The sequence below is a fragment of the Tupaia chinensis genome, unplaced genomic scaffold (assembly GCF_000334495.1).
Source record: "Tupaia chinensis unplaced genomic scaffold, TupChi_1.0 Scaffold000001_1, whole genome shotgun sequence".
In the NCBI taxonomy this organism is placed as follows: Eukaryota; Metazoa; Chordata; class Mammalia; order Scandentia; family Tupaiidae; genus Tupaia; species Tupaia belangeri.
Window position 1 is genome coordinate 5,565,747 of NW_006159427.1, and position 17,577 is coordinate 5,583,323.

At 40.8% G+C, this 17,577-nt stretch overlaps 1 pseudogene; it reads right to left on the reverse strand.

Annotated features, from left to right (window-relative positions):
- Positions 1-5,532: 5,532 nt before the first annotated feature.
- Positions 5,533-16,088, reverse strand: LOC102471305 (ENTH domain-containing protein 1-like; annotated as a pseudogene).
- Between the last annotated feature and the right edge of the window lie 1,489 nt (positions 16,089-17,577).

The window sequence follows — 17,577 nt, forward strand, 5'->3', positions numbered from 1 at the left end:
GGGCGCGTGTGCGTGTGTGCGTGCCCAAGATCCTGAGAGGAGAATGGAGGAGAAGGGATTGCAGCGTGGCCATCCTCCCTGGGGGGTGATTTCTCTCTTTCTATCTCTCTGTCTCTCTCTGTCTGTCTGGCGAGCGCACATGCTCTATAGCAAAAACCTCTTAAAAAAAAAGAAAAATTAATAATACAGAGATTATGTTTTCTGATCTTAATGCTATTAAGTTAGAATTAAAACCAAAACTATAAGAAACATTTTTGTATTATTCAGTAAAGCTGAAGACATACGTGTATGTGGCATGAGCTTGAGATTATACTCTTAGGTTTCTACCCTGGAGAAAATGTGGCCTGAGTGAACCAAGAGACATGTACATGAATGTCATAGAAGCCACATCTATTATTAAAAAATGATTTGAGAGGCCAGCAGATGGTGTAGTGGTTACATTGCTGGACTCACACATAGCCGACCCCAGTTTGAGTCCTGGTTTGAAAATCATGCCAGGCACATGTGTATGCATGCCTAAAATCCCGGGAGGAGAATGGAGAAGAAGGCATTTTGGCGTGGCCATCCCTTTCACCCTGGGGGGTGACTTCTCACTTTCCCTCTCACTGTCTCTGTCTTTCTATCTCTCCAGCAAAAACCTATGCCCTAGGGCAAAAACCTACCAAAAAAAAAAAAGATTTTTAAAAAGAATTATTTATTTAATTTAATTTATTATTATTTTTATTTAATTTGACCAGAGAGAGAGACAGAGAAAGGGAAAGTGAGAAAGCAAGCTGCCAGGTCCAGGACTAGAACCTCAGTTGGTCATGTGAGAGTCCAGCACCTTAACTACCTTGCCACTTTCTGCCCCCCAGAAAAACTTTGAAATAATTTTTCTGTAAATAAATATTATCTGTGGAAAATAGATGAAAACCAGTTTGTTCTATTCTTTTAATCAGTCACAAACATTTATGAACTACACCTGCATGCATGAACATAGATGCAAATCTCAAAATGGTATTTTCATTTGATCTTATCTAGACCATGTTTGAAACGATATACCATGAAATAATGTATTGCCTAGTATTACATGCAAATGAAGTAAGAAGGAAAAGAAAAGCCGTGGAAGTCAGGCTATGAATTTAGGATAGCATGAAGGGCATAAGTTCAGAAAAGTGCCCAGAGGAAATTGACAGTGTGTCCGTGTTTTTATTAGGTGTTGGAGACAAGGTGTGGTAAGAGGAATTCTAAGGTGGCCTCATTTACATCTTCTGGTGTGAATTTTGCAGATGAGATTAAGGTTACTAATCAGTTGATTCTGAGTTAATCAAAAGGGAGATGACCTTGATGGCCAAACCTCACCACAGAAACTCTCTGAAAGTTTTCTCTAGCTATTTGCAGAATAGAAAGTCAGAGATTCAAGGCGTAAGAAGGGTTTGATGTGACACCATTGACTTGAAGATGAAGGGGACCATGCATCAAGGAAACGAAAATGAAAATCCTTTGAATTCAGGGAACTCAGCTCTGCCACCCAGAGTGAGCCTGAAAGCTGATTCTCCCCAGAACCGCCAATGAGAATTCAGCCCAGCTGACATCTTGATTTCTGCCTCTTGAGACCGTACACAGAATCGCTGTCCCTTCATGCTGGACTTCTGACCTACAGAACTGGGAACTAAGAAATGGGCGTTGTTTTAAGCGCTAAGTTTGTGGTAATGGGCTACGCAGCAATAGAAAACTAATAATGTGGGTATTTATATTATTGTAGTCATACCTTTTCCATATGTTATAAATATTCTTTAGTGTGATTTTATTACCTAATAAACTTTTTCTTTAAAAAAAGAGGAGGAGGGGGAAAGCCAGCAATTACTTCCGTTGACTTCAGTGGGCCTTCTGAATAGCATAGACCTAAGGGGGAGGAGGAGATGGTGTGTGGAAAGAATATAAAGATTTGACCCACCCAATAATGACATGTCTTAAAGATCAATCATGAGTTACAGGCCATGCCCAAGACCTTTTTATAATAAGTCTTTTATTAGACTGCATAAAGTTACCAAGTGAAGAGTCTAACGCCAGGCCAAGAATGCAGACTACTATTTATGGAGGCCCAAATTTGGGGAAATGATTCAGTCCTGTTTATTCTGTGTAATGATGTTATTGTTGTACTAAACACAGAGGTTGTAAAGTGATTCTGTATGTTAGTTTAAATGTGTAAATATTTCTCTTATGGCATTCTTATGTACACTGACCATGAATATTTTATTTTATGGTGTGCTTGAATTAAATCCATTACAATCACAGAAGGCATTTGAGCCCGGAGTGAAGCTGGCATGACTGCTGGTGTCCTGAATCCATCAGGCATGGAATTGCTACTAATATTACAAGTGAAATAGGGATGTAAAACCCTGAAGCCTTAAGAAAGCAACTCCATTGACTACAAAAAATATTTTAACAGATGTGAGATGAATGGCACCAAGTAAATAAGATCTAATGTGGAATAATCAGCCACAAGATGGCATTTGAATACTCACATATTTGAAGTTTGCCACAATACTGGAACTTAAATATATGCCTATCTTAGCCTCTTCTTTTTCCTCTTCACTTTTCCCTCATATCACTGTCTGGCTAAGATCACCAGGTTTATTTCTTCTGAGCCAAACAGTCATAAAATGTCTTATTTTTAAAAACTTGTTTGATTTTTTTATTCCTCATGATATTACTTTTATGTGTTAACTTGAGTAGGTCATGGGTTTTTAGATATTTGGTCTTTCATTATTCTGAGTTGTTTCTGTGAGGGTGTTTTTAGATAATATTAATTTTTTTTTTTTTTTTTTAGTTTTGCCATAGGGTATGTGCTTGCCTGAGAGAGACAGAAAGACAGTGAGAGGGAAAGTGAGAAATCACTCTTCAGAGGGGATGCCCATGCTACAATCTTTCTCCTTCATTCTCCTGGAATCTCAGGCAGGCACACACACATGCTAGTGTGAGTTTCAAGCCCTGTGTCTGGGACTTGAACTGCATTTGGCCACGTGGGAGTCCAGTACCTTAACCACTATGCCACCTGCTGGCCCCCTATAATATTAATATTTAAACTGGTAGAATGAGTAAAGCAGATGGCCCTCCATGTGAATGGGCCTCATCCAATCAGTTGAAGGCATGAATACAACAAAAGGCTGACTTCCTCTAGGTACGAAAGAACTCTCCTGCCCAATGGCCTTCTGATTCTATAGCAGCTTAGCAGCAGTTGAGCTTTTGGGTTCAAACTGGGACATCAGCTCTGCAGGTTTTGGACTTGGCCATTTTCTATAATTGTGTGAATACATTCCTTATAACACATCTTTCACACACACACACACACACACAATCACACAATTGGTTCTGTTTCTCTGGGAGACTTTGACCAATATATTTCACCTCATTGACTAACTCTTCCCACTGTAAAGAAAAACCTGTAAATGTAGGGACTTTGTTTGATATGCTATGGATCCCCTGTGTCCAGGACTGCTGCATAAACAATTATTTGCTGAATGAAGATATCTTGCTAGAGGAGCAGTGATGTTTTTAGATGTTTGGCACTGAAGGAGACAGATATGTTTTCTTGAGCAAATAGCATCTATTAGGGTAGGTGGTGAAATAGAGTCACATATTGATATGAAAAATAAACCGGAAGAGGCACCAGCAGTTAGTGTAATGGCTATGTCACTGAATTCCCACATAGCCGACCACGGTTTGAGTTCCAGACCCGATGGCTAAACTCATGCCAGGTACATGCACATGCGTGCCCAAGATCCCCAGAGGAGAATGGAGGAGAAGGGATTGTGGTGTGGCCATCCCCCCTGGGGGTGATTTCTCGCTTTCTGTCTCTCTGTCTCTCTCTGTCTTTCTGGCAAGCACACGTGCCCTATAGCAAAAACCTCGCAAAAAAAAAAAAAAAAAGAAAAGAAAAGAAAAGGAAGAAAAATTTTAAGAGAATCAAGCCATGACTTTTTAATCACCAAAAAGAGAATCAATGTAAACTCTGCTAAAAAAGAAAAAAGAAATAATCTATCAATGAGTTTTAAATGCTTTTGTAGATCTGTGGGTATGATATAAGCTGATTTAAAACTCAGAGTTTCTGGCACTAAAGTTTTAGACAGGACTGAAATTTGCACTCACACATTTCTGTTGCCCTAGAAATGTTCAGGCCTACCCAAGTCATCCAGCTGAAGGTAAACCATAAAGAAATTAGCATAAATTATGGGTACAAATTCTGAATGCATCTATTAGGAAAAGTTGGGAAATGTAGAAACGAAAGGGATAGAGTGAAAGGGAACTTGTAAAGTGTTTTATTATAATGTTTGTTGAGATTAGCAATAGGATCATGGGTCATGTGTGTGAGTGGCAAATTCTTTTGTGAATCACCACATCTTGGTGTATAGTGTTGCTATGATAACACTATGGTAAGTAGGTAGTATCTAATTGTAATCAGCCTTATGAAGTTAAGAAAAGAAGGAAAGATAAAAACGAACCTAATGAGAACTACATTTTATATAACTGATTTATTTAATAGGCTGAAAAGAGTGGGACTGAGTCAGAAAATGGCATTATTTTTTTCTTACCACTACCTTTTCTTAAAAATTGTATTTTTTATTTATTATTACCTTTTGAAAAACATCAGAGTTATTTCCTGAAACTGAAGGGGGAGAAGTATGCATTTGGATTAACTTTGTAACGTACATTAATAATAAAAGCACCTGTCCCATGTCCTACTTGTTACAGCTTAATGCCTCAAACTGTGGCATCTGAAAGAGGAAAAAGATTTCTTTCTTTTCTTTTCTTTTCTTTTTTTTTTTTTTAAGAGAGATTTTTGCTATAGGGTACATGTGCTTGCCAGAAAGACAGAGAGAAAATGAGAAATCACCCCCCTGGGGAAATGGCCATGCTGCAATCCCTTCTCCTCATTCTCCTCTCTGGATCTTGGGCACACAGCACATGCGCACAGTGTGTTTCAAGCTGCCAAGTCTAGAACTCAAATGGCAGTTGGTCATATGGAAGTCCAACACCTTAACCACTAAGGCACATGCTAGCCCAGGGGAAGATTTCTGACCCTTGGTTTGTAGAACAAAAACATGTGACACTAACACTCTAAACTCAGTCTTCCCAGGTCAAGGCCAAGGTTTGTTAATGAAGAGGCCCATAGAGTTGAAAAATAAAAGTCTTCTACTGCCCACTTATCCCATAGATTTTTGAATAGCCATTGGCAGCTTGAGGTCCCACCACAACTTTCACTAATGCTTAACCCATTTGAGATAAAATACAGTACATTGAAGGCTACAACTCTCTTCAATCCCAAATCAACAAATATCTAAATCTGAAATGATCAAAGGTGACATATCTTTCCTTTAAAAAAATACACCACTTAAATGAGTGTACAAGCTTAAAAGACCCTTGCTGATAGATCAGACAAGAAAAATTTAGACTGCCCCTTTTATTGGTCATAGTAATCAGAATCTATAAAATGTAGTAAACTTCTTAAGACTTTGGGAAGTGAAACAACATGAGCTCTATTAAAAATTTCTACTGTGATGATTGGGTTTTATTTGAGCTCCCCTCAGAAGATGGGGAAATCAGCGAAGATTGGCTTCTTTGGGGACTATTCCCACTCATGCTCACCAGATGGCTACTGATGACATTGAGTTCTTGGGTCACCATGCTCAGATCTTCATGTAATGGAACTATTGCTTTTTAACCCACCATAGAAGACCCTTCAATGGAATTGTTTGCTTCAGGTTCCCTAGGTAAGCCTTTGGTTGAAAACTAGAACAGGACATAGCGGTGACCTGGTCTACATTTGGGGAGGAAAACTATACCCAATTACTTCTAGAAATATGATTTGTCTTTTTGAGCAGAATCTGAGTTATCTGGAAGAATTCCCAGAAGATCAAAGTTGTCATTTTCCTTTTTGTCATAAGACACTGGACCTGAGGCGCAGAGGGGTAAGAAACCCTGGTTGTCTTATTGCTCTCTTTAAAGGAAGCAGAAGATGACTGTTGATGGTACAAAGTCCAGAAGGAGGGCCCTGCCAAAATTGGTGGTAAGAGATGAACTGACTTCTCTGGAGAGGCTGACTCAGGAGACGACATGGATAAAAGTAGAAAAGGAGGATGTTCCCTCAGAAGTGATTAAGCCCTTGTGGTTAAGGTCTTGAGGTTTTCAACATCCTTCTGAACTATGCTGGGCTGTGTTGGTTTCTGACAGTTGGTATGGATTACAAAGATCTCCTTCACCAGGTCAAATGTTTTGAATGAAGAAGAGACATAAATGGTCTCTACAGAGGCCTGGTTGTAGAAACTAGAATCTGACTTTGATATCCTTATATGTGGGTGGATAAACTCCTCTTTACTCAATGGCCAAAATGCTGGTAAAGTTGTCAATGTTCCAAAACTGTAACGGATTGCTTTCCTGGAGGCATTTGCAAGGGGGTTTCTGTCATGGAATTTGTAATGGTACCATCTATCTGATCTCTTGTCCAAACTCATAGAGACGGGCTATTTTCTGAGGGTGTAGGCACAGCTTCCATATCTATCCCAGAGGTTACAAACTTCTGCTTCCCCTTCTGACAATGATGTATTTGAAGAAATAGAAGTAAGTATTGTTGGCAAAAGTAGCTTTGGATTATTATCATCATAAAATAGAATCAACTCTTCTGTTGATTTCCAAGTATTGGTCTTGAGGGGCAGCATTTTCTGAGACCTCACAGCTCCAGGAGGTAACAGGATGCCTGGGCACTCCTCTTGTTTCAATACTACCTTGGAAGCATTTTCTGTACCTTGTAACCGTTTAAGAAATGTCATAGAGTAGGAAGTAGGCTGTCTAGTCCAACATGCCACTTCCCTCTCCTTATATAGCAACTGCTCTCCCGTCAGCAGTGTCATAACTTGTTAGACTTTGTCCAGCTGTCATGACCTTGGTCTTTTCCAGTTTGACCTATGCATGGAATGTCTTTTAGTATTTGAAGGTTAACAGAACCCCTTTCTACAATGCTGACTTTCTTTGATCCATCCTTTATTTTTTTTTTTAAGGTTCTTGCCATAGGGAACATGCACTCTCCAAAGAGAGACAGAGAGAAAGGGAGAAATCACTTGAACTGCGGTTAGCCATGTGGGAGTCCAGTGCCTTAACCACTATGCCCCCCACTGGTATTTTAGATCCATTTTTGATAAGATAATTCATTAGTGTAAGGGATTTATACACATGGTGCCAGTTCTTTCCATGGTCATTGAGTCTGTGCCATGGCATATTCACAATCTCTGAGAGAGAAATTGTGTTGAAAGTCAAGTCACTGGCATCTAATACTAGAGAACTACTTTTATTTCACCATTTGAGTAATTTTTCATGAAGTTTTTTACTTGCCTCCTGAATGCCAGGAGTAAGACAAGTCCAAAGGTGAGATGGAGGATGACAGCAAAGAAATCGGAGTTGTCTTGACTGGTTTATGAAACTCTTGACAGGTGACTGGTCCCTAGTTCTGCTGCTCTCAAGTACAAAAGATCAGTCTCCATGGTGATAAAATAGGTTTCCTGAAGGGGAGGTCCAGCACTGTGCCAGGCCTTTTGCCACTCAAATTCATACCCTCTAGTTGAAAAATTACTTAAAAAGAATATTTATGACGTAGTGGGTGCACAAAAGAGACACTCCCTTCATAGGGCTTGGTCATGCCATGATCCCTTCCTCCAGTCCTCCAGCCTGCCAAGATCTTGGGCATGCTGTGCACATGCCCAGTGTGTTTTCAGGCCAACTGGACTGGGGAGGTGAACTGTGGTAAGCACATGGCTTCCAACTCTGCAGTTGAACATGCTACCAGCTGGGCCTCTGACCACTGCTTTTAAACAAGCTCTCTGTGATCTCTTTCCTGCTCATTGATGGCATCTCTGTAAGATTCCATGGCCTCTGGTTCACTTTGAGCTGTAAGAAGTGTCACATTTCAGATACTGAACATCCAATCCGGTATAACACACCACTTTGGCCTCTCCTTCATTCTTGTGCTTCTTCACTCCTTCTTCAGCACCTACAGCATGCTTCAGGCATCTGTAGTGGTGCTGGGGGTGTGGTCGGTGCTTTCCCTAATGCTCCACTTTGACCTCATGTTTCTCCTGCTATTAATGTGCTCCCAGGTGGAGGTGGGGGCAAGGAATCCGGGAATAGATAATAGGAAAGTTAACCACTATGCCCCCCACTGGTATTTTAGATCCATTTTTGATAAGATAATTCATTAGTGTAAGGGATTTATACACATGGTGCCAGTTCTTTCCATGGTCATTGAGTCTGTGCCATGGCATATTCACAATCTCTGAGAGAGAAATTGTGTTGAAAGTCAAGTCACTGGCATCTAATACTAGAGAACTACTTTTATTTCACCATTTGAGTAATTTTTCATGAAGTTTTTTACTTGCCTCCTGAATGCCAGGAGTAAGACAAGTCCAAAGGTGAGATGGAGGATGACAGCAAAGAAATCGGAGTTGTCTTGACTGGTTTATGAAACTCTTGACAGGTGACTGGTCCCTAGTTCTGCTGCTCTCAAGTACAAAAGATCAGTCTCCATGGTGATAAAATAGGTTTCCTGAAGGGGAGGTCCAGCACTGTGCCAGGCCTTTTGCCACTCAAATTCATACCCTCTAGTTGAAAAATTACTTAAAAAGAATATTTATGACGTAGTGGGTGCACAAAAGAGACACTCCCTTCATAGGGCTTGGTCATGCCATGATCCCTTCCTCCAGTCCTCCAGCCTGCCAAGATCTTGGGCATGCTGTGCACATGCCCAGTGTGTTTTCAGGCCAACTGGACTGGGGAGGTGAACTGTGGTAAGCACATGGCTTCCAACTCTGCAGTTGAACATGCTACCAGCTGGGCCTCTGACCACTGCTTTTAAACAAGCTCTCTGTGATCTCTTTCCTGCTCATTGATGGCATCTCTGTAAGATTCCATGGCCTCTGGTTCACTTTGAGCTGTAAGAAGTGTCACATTTCAGATACTGAACATCCAATCCGGTATAACACACCACTTTGGCCTCTCCTTCATTCTTGTGCTTCTTCACTCCTTCTTCAGCACCTACAGCATGCTTCAGGCATCTGTAGTGGTGCTGGGGGTGTGGTCGGTGCTTTCCCTAATGCTCCACTTTGACCTCATGTTTCTCCTGCTATTAATGTGCTCCCAGGTGGAGGTGGGGGCAAGGAATCCGGGGAATAGATAATAGGAAAGTTTTTTTTTTTTCTTTTTCCAACATAGAGTTGCTGTTTATAGTTCTTGCCACAGTCTCAAATTATCCTGTCATATAGACCTCCAAATGTTGCTCTTGGAGGGCATATTAATGGGTTCTTCAAAGGCTACCTATGGAGATCTCTGTCTTGCACTATTTTTTTTTGCACACTAGCTGACCCTTTCTACCTTCCCCTTAGTTCCAGCTTCTCTGGCACCCTCACATCCTTTTCCTTATTTTCTTTTTCAGTTTTTGCCAGAAGGCACATGCACTTGCTGGAGAGGGATGGAATGAGGGAAAGCACCTCCCGTAGAGGATGTCACACTGCAATTTCTTCTCCATTTCACCTTTTGGGATTTCAGGCACACACATACATGCCAGCATGTTTTTCAAGCTGCTGTGTCGAGGACTTGAACCACGCAGTCAACCATGTTGAATCCAACTGCCTTTGCTGCCATGCCACTGGCTGGCCCACACTGTCTCTTTCTTTAAGATCTTCTTTCCTAGAGTGGAAGCCCCCTTAGTTGCAGTCTTTCAAGATAGCTCATGTTCGGCTGCCTGCCACAGCATCCCATGGTTCCCAGAACTTCCCCCTACTTTTCCTCCATAACAGAGCAAATGCAGACTTTTAGACTACGGCTTTCCTATGGCCTCTGTCTCCTAAATCCATGTAGACTGCTCCAGCATATTTCCTGCCGTCAGAATCTTTCAGCTAGACAGCAAATGCCTCAGTCTCTTTGAGTATCTCTCATTGGAATCAGCTTCACTTGGCTTGGGAGCAACATCTCCCTTTCCCCAAGGAAAGGCATTAAAGTTGACTGCCAGGATGAGCAGGTAGTATTGTGGTTAAGGCACTGGACTCCCACATGTCTAACCAAGGTTCAAGTCCCAGACCTGGAGACTTGAAAATCACACTAAACACGTGTACATGCTTGCCAAAATCCCAAGAGGAGAATGGGAGAGGAGAAACTGCAGCATGGCCATACCTTCTGGAGGGTGATTTCTCACTTTCCCTCTCACTGTCTTTCTCTATTTCTTTCTGGCAAGCACATGTGCCCTATGGCAAAAGCCTTAAAACAAAGAAACAAACAAAAGAAATGACTGCTCTCAATTAGTTGTGTTTGGATCATGCCTTGAGCCTGGGCTCTACTCATAGTCACCTTTCCCTTTTGACTATGCACCAACCAGCACCCACTGAGCTTTAGCCCTGGGCTGCTCACTGCAGCACCTGCCTAGATCCTGCCCTCTAGAGGGGCCCTTGCAATGGGCTTACAAGGGTCACAGGATTTTAAAAATTCGCACAAGATGTTTTACTTTTTGCTTTTTAAGGGGACTCTCAAGTTGTGCATACTCAGGCTGTACAAAACCTAGTTACCCCTTCTTCTGAGGAAACTGCTCAGACTTTGAGTTGTCCCCTATGTCAGTCCAAGGAAGACCAAGGGTGGGACATTAAAATGGGATGGATAGTCCATGACCCTTAAATAGTCTTGTTTTACTATTAAGAAGTTGGCTTGGAGGGTTCTAATTGCTTGGGCCATATAGTTGGTTAAAATCTGGGAAAGACTGAGTTGGCAGGTGACGTGGTAGTTAAAGGTGCTGGACTCCCACATGGCCAACTGTGGAAGTCCTGAACCTGGTAGCTTGCTTTCTCACTTTCCTTCTTTCTCTCTCTGTCTGATCAAACTGGAAAATACTAATAATAATAAATAAAAAATAAATAAAGTTAAATAAAATAATTAATGAAATAAATAAAGTTTAATGAAATAATTCTCTTTAAAAGTTTGGGAAAGAGCATTTTTACCTATCCTTATTGCTCCAGGTAGCTCAGGGATCAAGCAGAACACATATACCTATCAATTTATCTAGTTATCTAATAATTTAGGATTTTTTTTTCCATCGGAGCATAATTTACACAAGATTGTGAAATTTATTTTTCTGACCAGTGTCTTGTCATTGTATATAAATCTGTTTATCATAAGAATGTAACATAATTATTAGTCTTTATTTTTTTCTTGCTGAATTCTCAAATGGCTGATCCCAGTTCAAGTCTTGGACGTGGTGTCTTGAAAATCATGCTGGGCTCATGTGCATGTGTGCTCAAGGTCCTGGGAGGAGCATGGAGGAGAAGGGATAGAGACATAGCTATTCCCCCCTAGGGAATGCTTTCTCACTTTCCCTCTCACTGTCTCTATCTCTCTCTCCCCCAGGCAGCACATGTGCCCTAGGGCAAAAATCTCTCAAAAGAAAAACTACAGGATGCTCAATTAAATTTAAATTTGAATTGGGTCATGACTTATGTTTGAATCTGAAGCAACTTTATATTATCAGAATTTTACTATTTAATGTAAGTAAATGGTTTATATAAACACATTATCGTAGTATCTTAACATCACTGAAGAACACTTGACAATATGGCTGGATGGAACTGACTAGAAAATGGAATAGGGAGTAAATTTTTCAACCTTGAGTTCAGATTGGCGCAAAGAAAGGAATAAATGTATTTAAACTATTCCAGATGATATTAAAATTTGCAAAGCTTACTAATCGATTTTATAAAGCTAGCATAATTTTAATTTCAAAATCTTATATAAAGATAACAGATAAAGATGTACAGCTAGCTCATAGTACCTGCAGTAGTTTTGTTCTGTAAAGTTGCCGCAGACACTGAATTAAGAAGGGCTACACCAGTGCTCTTAGGTGAAATGCAGAGTTAGGTTCCTATGGGCCTCTGGTCATGACATTTTGGTCAACCAATTAATACCTAATTTTGTTTTATGCGTATTTCTGTTTGGAGATAACTTATTTAATATATGTTGTTGATTCATTAACATCGAATTCATGGTCAACTTATGCCTGAATAAGTTTTTTGCCATAGGCTGTGTGCACTTGTCAGAGAGACAGAGAGAAACACATAAAGGGAAAGTGAGAAATCACTCTCCAGGGAGGATGGCCATGCCACAATCTTTTCTCCTCCTGGGATTTTGGACATGCATGCACACATGCCCAGCATAATTTTTCAAGCTGCCAGGTCTGGACCTCAAACCACAGTCAGCCATGTGGATGTCCAGTTCTTTAACCACCACACCACCTGCTGTCCCCCTGTATTTTCTTCATAAAGCTCATCACAGCCTTCTCATGCTTAGAAACACTAGGCCACAGCACTATTTATGGGCTGTTTTAAACAATAAAATCACTAACAAAAGCACAAAAATGCAAAAAAAAAAAAACAAAAACACAACCCAAATAAACAAAAAACACAGCTCTAAATATAACTTGGAAAGGATACTGACATTATTCCAAAATAAGAAGGCAAAGCATTGCTTTGTTTAACCTTATCTGGGAATGCACCTATAAGGTGATTCCAATTTTTTGCAACCCTGTACATGTCTGTGAAAGACTGAAGAAGTGCAATGGCTATAGACATGGGGTTATGAATACATTTTAGTGGGTAGATAAATTTGTAAAAACAGTATCTTCAAATAATGAGAATTGACTGTATGGCAAAATTTCATTCATGGTAGCCACACTACCCTAATATAGGACTAAGAACCCGAATATAGGCACATGTAAAACAATATTAAAGGACATTAAACAATATCTGAATAAATGGAAACCTGCCTGGTTTCTGGTTGGGAAGACTCCAGGTAGTTGTTTTGTTTTTAGGTTTTTGCCATAGGACATACATGCTCACCAGAGAGAGAAAGACAGTGAGAACTCACCTCCCAGAGGGGATGGTCGTGTTGCAGTCCTTTCTCCTACATTCTCCTTTTAGGATTTGGGGCATGCATGCATGCGTACCTGATGTGATTTTCAAGTTGCTGGGTCCAGGACTCAAACTGCAGTCAGCCATGTGAGAGTCCAGTGACATACCAATACATTACCTCCTGGCCCTGAGAGAGAGCATGAGAGGGAGAGAGAGAAAAGGATAGGTATTTTTGATGGAGTCTAGCCATGTCACCCTCCTGTCCCAGCTTCTCAATAAGCTATTGGGTTATCGGAGAAGTATGACATATTTTTTCTGTTTTTCTATGTAAAAATGTGTCATGACTTTTACAATGACCCAAAGAACCACAGGTATGTGTCACTGCACCCAGCCTGTGTAGGTTTGACCAGGAACTGAAACTGCTCCCATAAGACCTCAGCCATTGTGAAGTGGTGCCCTTCTGCTTGTGCCGCAGCTGGATCAATCAGTACTTTTTAATCAGACAATTTATTAGTAAAGTTCTTGTGTAAAAAATAGACAAGAATTGCCCAACATTTTCAGAGAAAAAAAACCCTAAACATTAAAATATATTATGAAAGTATTATAAACAAAACAGTGTAGCACAGGCACAGGAATTTTAAAAACCAAAACCAAAACCAGAATTTAGAATCAGATCGCCAAGGAAATGATATAGGCCCGCAAGGACATCTCACTTCACCCAAGGAGAAGGCAATTTTTTTTTTTTTTAAAGAGAAACTTTTCCTATAGGGCGTGTGCACTTGTTGGAAACAGACAGAGAGAAGGTGAGAAATCACCCCTTCAAGGAAGATAACTATGCCACAATCCCTTCTCCTCCATTCTCCTCTCAGGATTTGGGGCACGCATGCACATGTACCTGGCGTGAGTTTCAAGCCACTGGGTCTAGGACTTGAACTGCAGTCAGCCATATGGGAGTCCAACCACCTTGACCACCATGCCACCTGCTGGCCCAAGGTAATTTATTTTATAGATAGCATTGTTCCAAATCTCATACAATAGATAGAAAAATAAATTTAAGAAGGGTAGGCTAAGGTTCTTGATCTTTTAAACTGCAAATATTTTTTTTCTTTCTTTTTTTTTTGGAGAGATTTTCACTATAGGGCGCATGCACTCGCCAGACAGACGGAGAGAGACATAGAGACAGAAAGCGAGAAATCACCCCCCAGGGGGGATGGTCACGCTGCAATCCCTTCTCCTCCATTCTCCTCTCGGGATCTTGGGCACGCACGCACACGTGCCTGGCGTGAGTTTTAAGCCACTGGGTCCAGGACGCGAACCACAGTTGACTACATGGGAGTCCAGCGACATAGCCATTACGCTAACTGCTGGTTCCCAAACCGCAAATATTTTAAAAGAAAATTTAAGATACATATTTTATGAGCTTAGGTGGTGTAAGCCTTTAGAAAACCCACAACTCATAAAAAGTTGACTGTCTAGAAATTAAAAACCTCTGTCTGCTGAAGGACAAGATGAAGGAAAGGGTTAAAAGGCAAACAAGTCTGGAAAAAACACTTTTAAACATATGTGAAAGGCCAAGTGCTAATGTTATTCAGCTTCTACAGATTCATAAGAGAAAAACAACTCTGTATTTCAAAGGCTGTGAACAAGAATTCACAGAAGAGCAAATGCATATGAAACGACCAATAATCATACAAACATGTGCAGCAAGACATATAGAAATGTGAATAAAAATATGGCCATTTTATGTCATCAGAAAAGTTTAAAAAAGAAAGAAAAGAAGCAATAGGGCTTACATAAGTATGGAAAAATGAGTACTTGCATCTACTGCCGGTAGGAATAAGCACTATTAGAAATAATATGGAAATATTGATTAAAATGTCAAATGTACATGCTTGTAAGTACTTTTAACCCATCCATATAGATTGTAGGAATCCACCTTCCATAAATAAAAGCACCATTAAATGCATATATATGTGTGTGTGTGTGAGCCATTATTTACGATAGAAAAAAAAAAAAAGGAAACAACCTGAATGTCCACCAATAAATGTAGCCATACCATGAAATAGTCCACATTTGTGAAAGGATGTCCTGGGTTTTTTTCTCTTCATGTAGTGGGCTTTTCCCGAGATTGAGCCTTTAAGACCTTGTAAGAGCCAGACATCTTACTCCTCCATTGTGTTACACAGATCTGGTTTGTGCCTGTTGGTGAAGATGTGTATAGGAGTATTGACTTGTCTGCTGTGTGGCCTGTATCATGCTGGGTAAACTCTCCTTACAAACTAAATGATGTGTGATGACTGAATATATAGAAATAATAACACTGACAAAAAAAATGTAAAGAAATCCAGCTGTGGTGACATAGGTGATGGGTACTGCTGTGTGAGGCTGGAGCCATAAGGGAGACCCAGGTTTGGGTCTGTAGTCAACCTGAACAGGGCATGCCCGTGTGTGCCCGTGAGCCTGACTGTCCAGGAGCTTTTGAGGGGGTTATGGAACGGCAAGACCCTGTCAAGGGTACCTATCTCTCTTTCTCTCATGAAAGAAATAAAATAAACATTAGAAAAAATAAAACAGACCTTGTGAGATCTGGCTTTCAGATGCTCTAGAAATTCCCTTGGCTTTGCAGTGTGGGCTGAGCTTTATATCAGATAGTATTACGGAAAAATTGTGTTTGTGATCTCGCATTTAGTAGCAAAACAGGTGTCCCTCTCTGGGGCCACCCACTTGATCCTGCTTATGTACTTAACGGGTTCACAGCTTCTCCCCCTCTCCTCTTAAGAGGCAAAGGAAATAGCATCATCCTTCCACCACTGTGTTGGGTTTCACTGGTCCCAGTGTGCATTGCCCCAGACCCTTAGAAATCTGACTACTTGAGTAGAACCTTGTTTACAAATTTTAAAAAATAATAATTTAAGAAAACCCTTGCAGGGGAGGTAGGTAGGTAGAGATTAAAAACCAAAACCAAAACAACGAAGTATGGGTTCTCCAATAACATCTTGAGCTTATAACTCTGTGAAATATTGTCTTTGAGCTATTAATGAAACCCACATTGCACCAGTGGCCTTGATGCTGAGCACAGAGGATAGGCGGCTGTATTTGCTGAGCTTTGGCGCGGCACTCTTCATGACGTTCTTGTTCTTTTTTGTATCTGAAGTGAATGTCTGGGGCTCCCATTGCTTACGTGACTCTTGTGTTGGGAAGCATTGGTTTAGAAATCCAGCCATTTAACTCCATGCCTGCTACTGCCACCTATGTAGCCTGAGGGGCTTCCTGTGGCCCCGACTTCTGATCCTGATCTCCCCGTTTGAGCTGAGGATTCCCCCAGAGCCTAAACCATCACACCAGCCCCATGGATCAGCAGTCCTGAAAATGAATAGAGGTGCACAGACCCAAGGGAAATAAGGAGACTTAGAAGTTGCAGAATTTTCATCTTTCTAGCAAGAGACTGGAGGTTTTGTGATATTTGATTTTTTGGATCTATCCCCATTTACTGGCTGAAAGAAAATACGAACTCAAGGCAAGACTTACTTTAAGCTTCTGAAGGTTGCTGTAGACCTTCAGAAGGTCTCCTGGGGAGTCCTCAGTCCATCCTTCTCACAGTGTGGTCTGTGGATGAGTTACACTCTGGAGCTTAGGAGAAATGCAGATTTTGAAGAGGAGCCAATTCAGTAGGTCAGAATGAAACTCAGGAATCTGGATTTGAAAGGCTTCCAGTGCAGTAGCCTCAATCTACCTACCCAGGTACATCCTCTCAGGGCCGATGAGTCAGGGCTGGCTGGCGCATCTGAAATTGCTAGACAGCTGAGAGTTGGACCTAACGCCATTAAGTCATCCAAGACATTTTCACTGAAAGGCAGAGTTGTTCTTCCTGATTATTTAAAGATTGAGACTTCTTGTACTGTTAAAATTCAAACTGACACTTTGTCTAATTTCTGTGCCTACATAAGCAAATCAATGATTCTGGGCCTCTGGAGAGGTACTGGTTCTCCTTGGGCTGAAATTTGGTCCTTTTTACTGAGGGACTTTCTTGTGCCCACAGAGGGTGTTGAGTTCTGGCACCTGACAAGGCCGAAGAGCACAGGCAAGAATGACTAACCTTCTTGTAGAGGAGTGGACTTTATCTTCTGAATCTGATGGACACTGTGGACCGCCTGCACAGAAACATTTACACCAATATGTGTCGAAGTTTCTGAGTCTACTAACTTGTCTTCTAAGGGTCTGCCCCCCCCCACTCCAAAACTTAAATTTGGAGAGAGATCATCTTTTCTTTCCCATCCCTAGTTCACTCTTGGGGCTTACCAAAGGTATAGTCTAGGGGAACTGGAATCTAAAATATCTTGTTTTCAAGAAACTGTGAGTGGACATGAAGCAACCAATTTTGTAAAATGCTAGTAATCGTAGCAGCTGTCTGATGGTTGCTTGAGGGCTCATTAATCTACTTTGTTCGAGTGTAAAAGTAGAAAAATGGAAAATATTTTTGAAAAATATCTAATTTTCTTTTATCCAGTTTATATTTGGTGTGTCAGTGATTGAGGAAACCTAGGATGCCAACTAAATGTCAAGAGAACTAATTAAGTCACATTTATAAGATGAAATATTCAGATTTTGCAGCTGTATAAAAGAAAATCCTGTATTTCACACCAAACATTAGGTTCAGCTTATA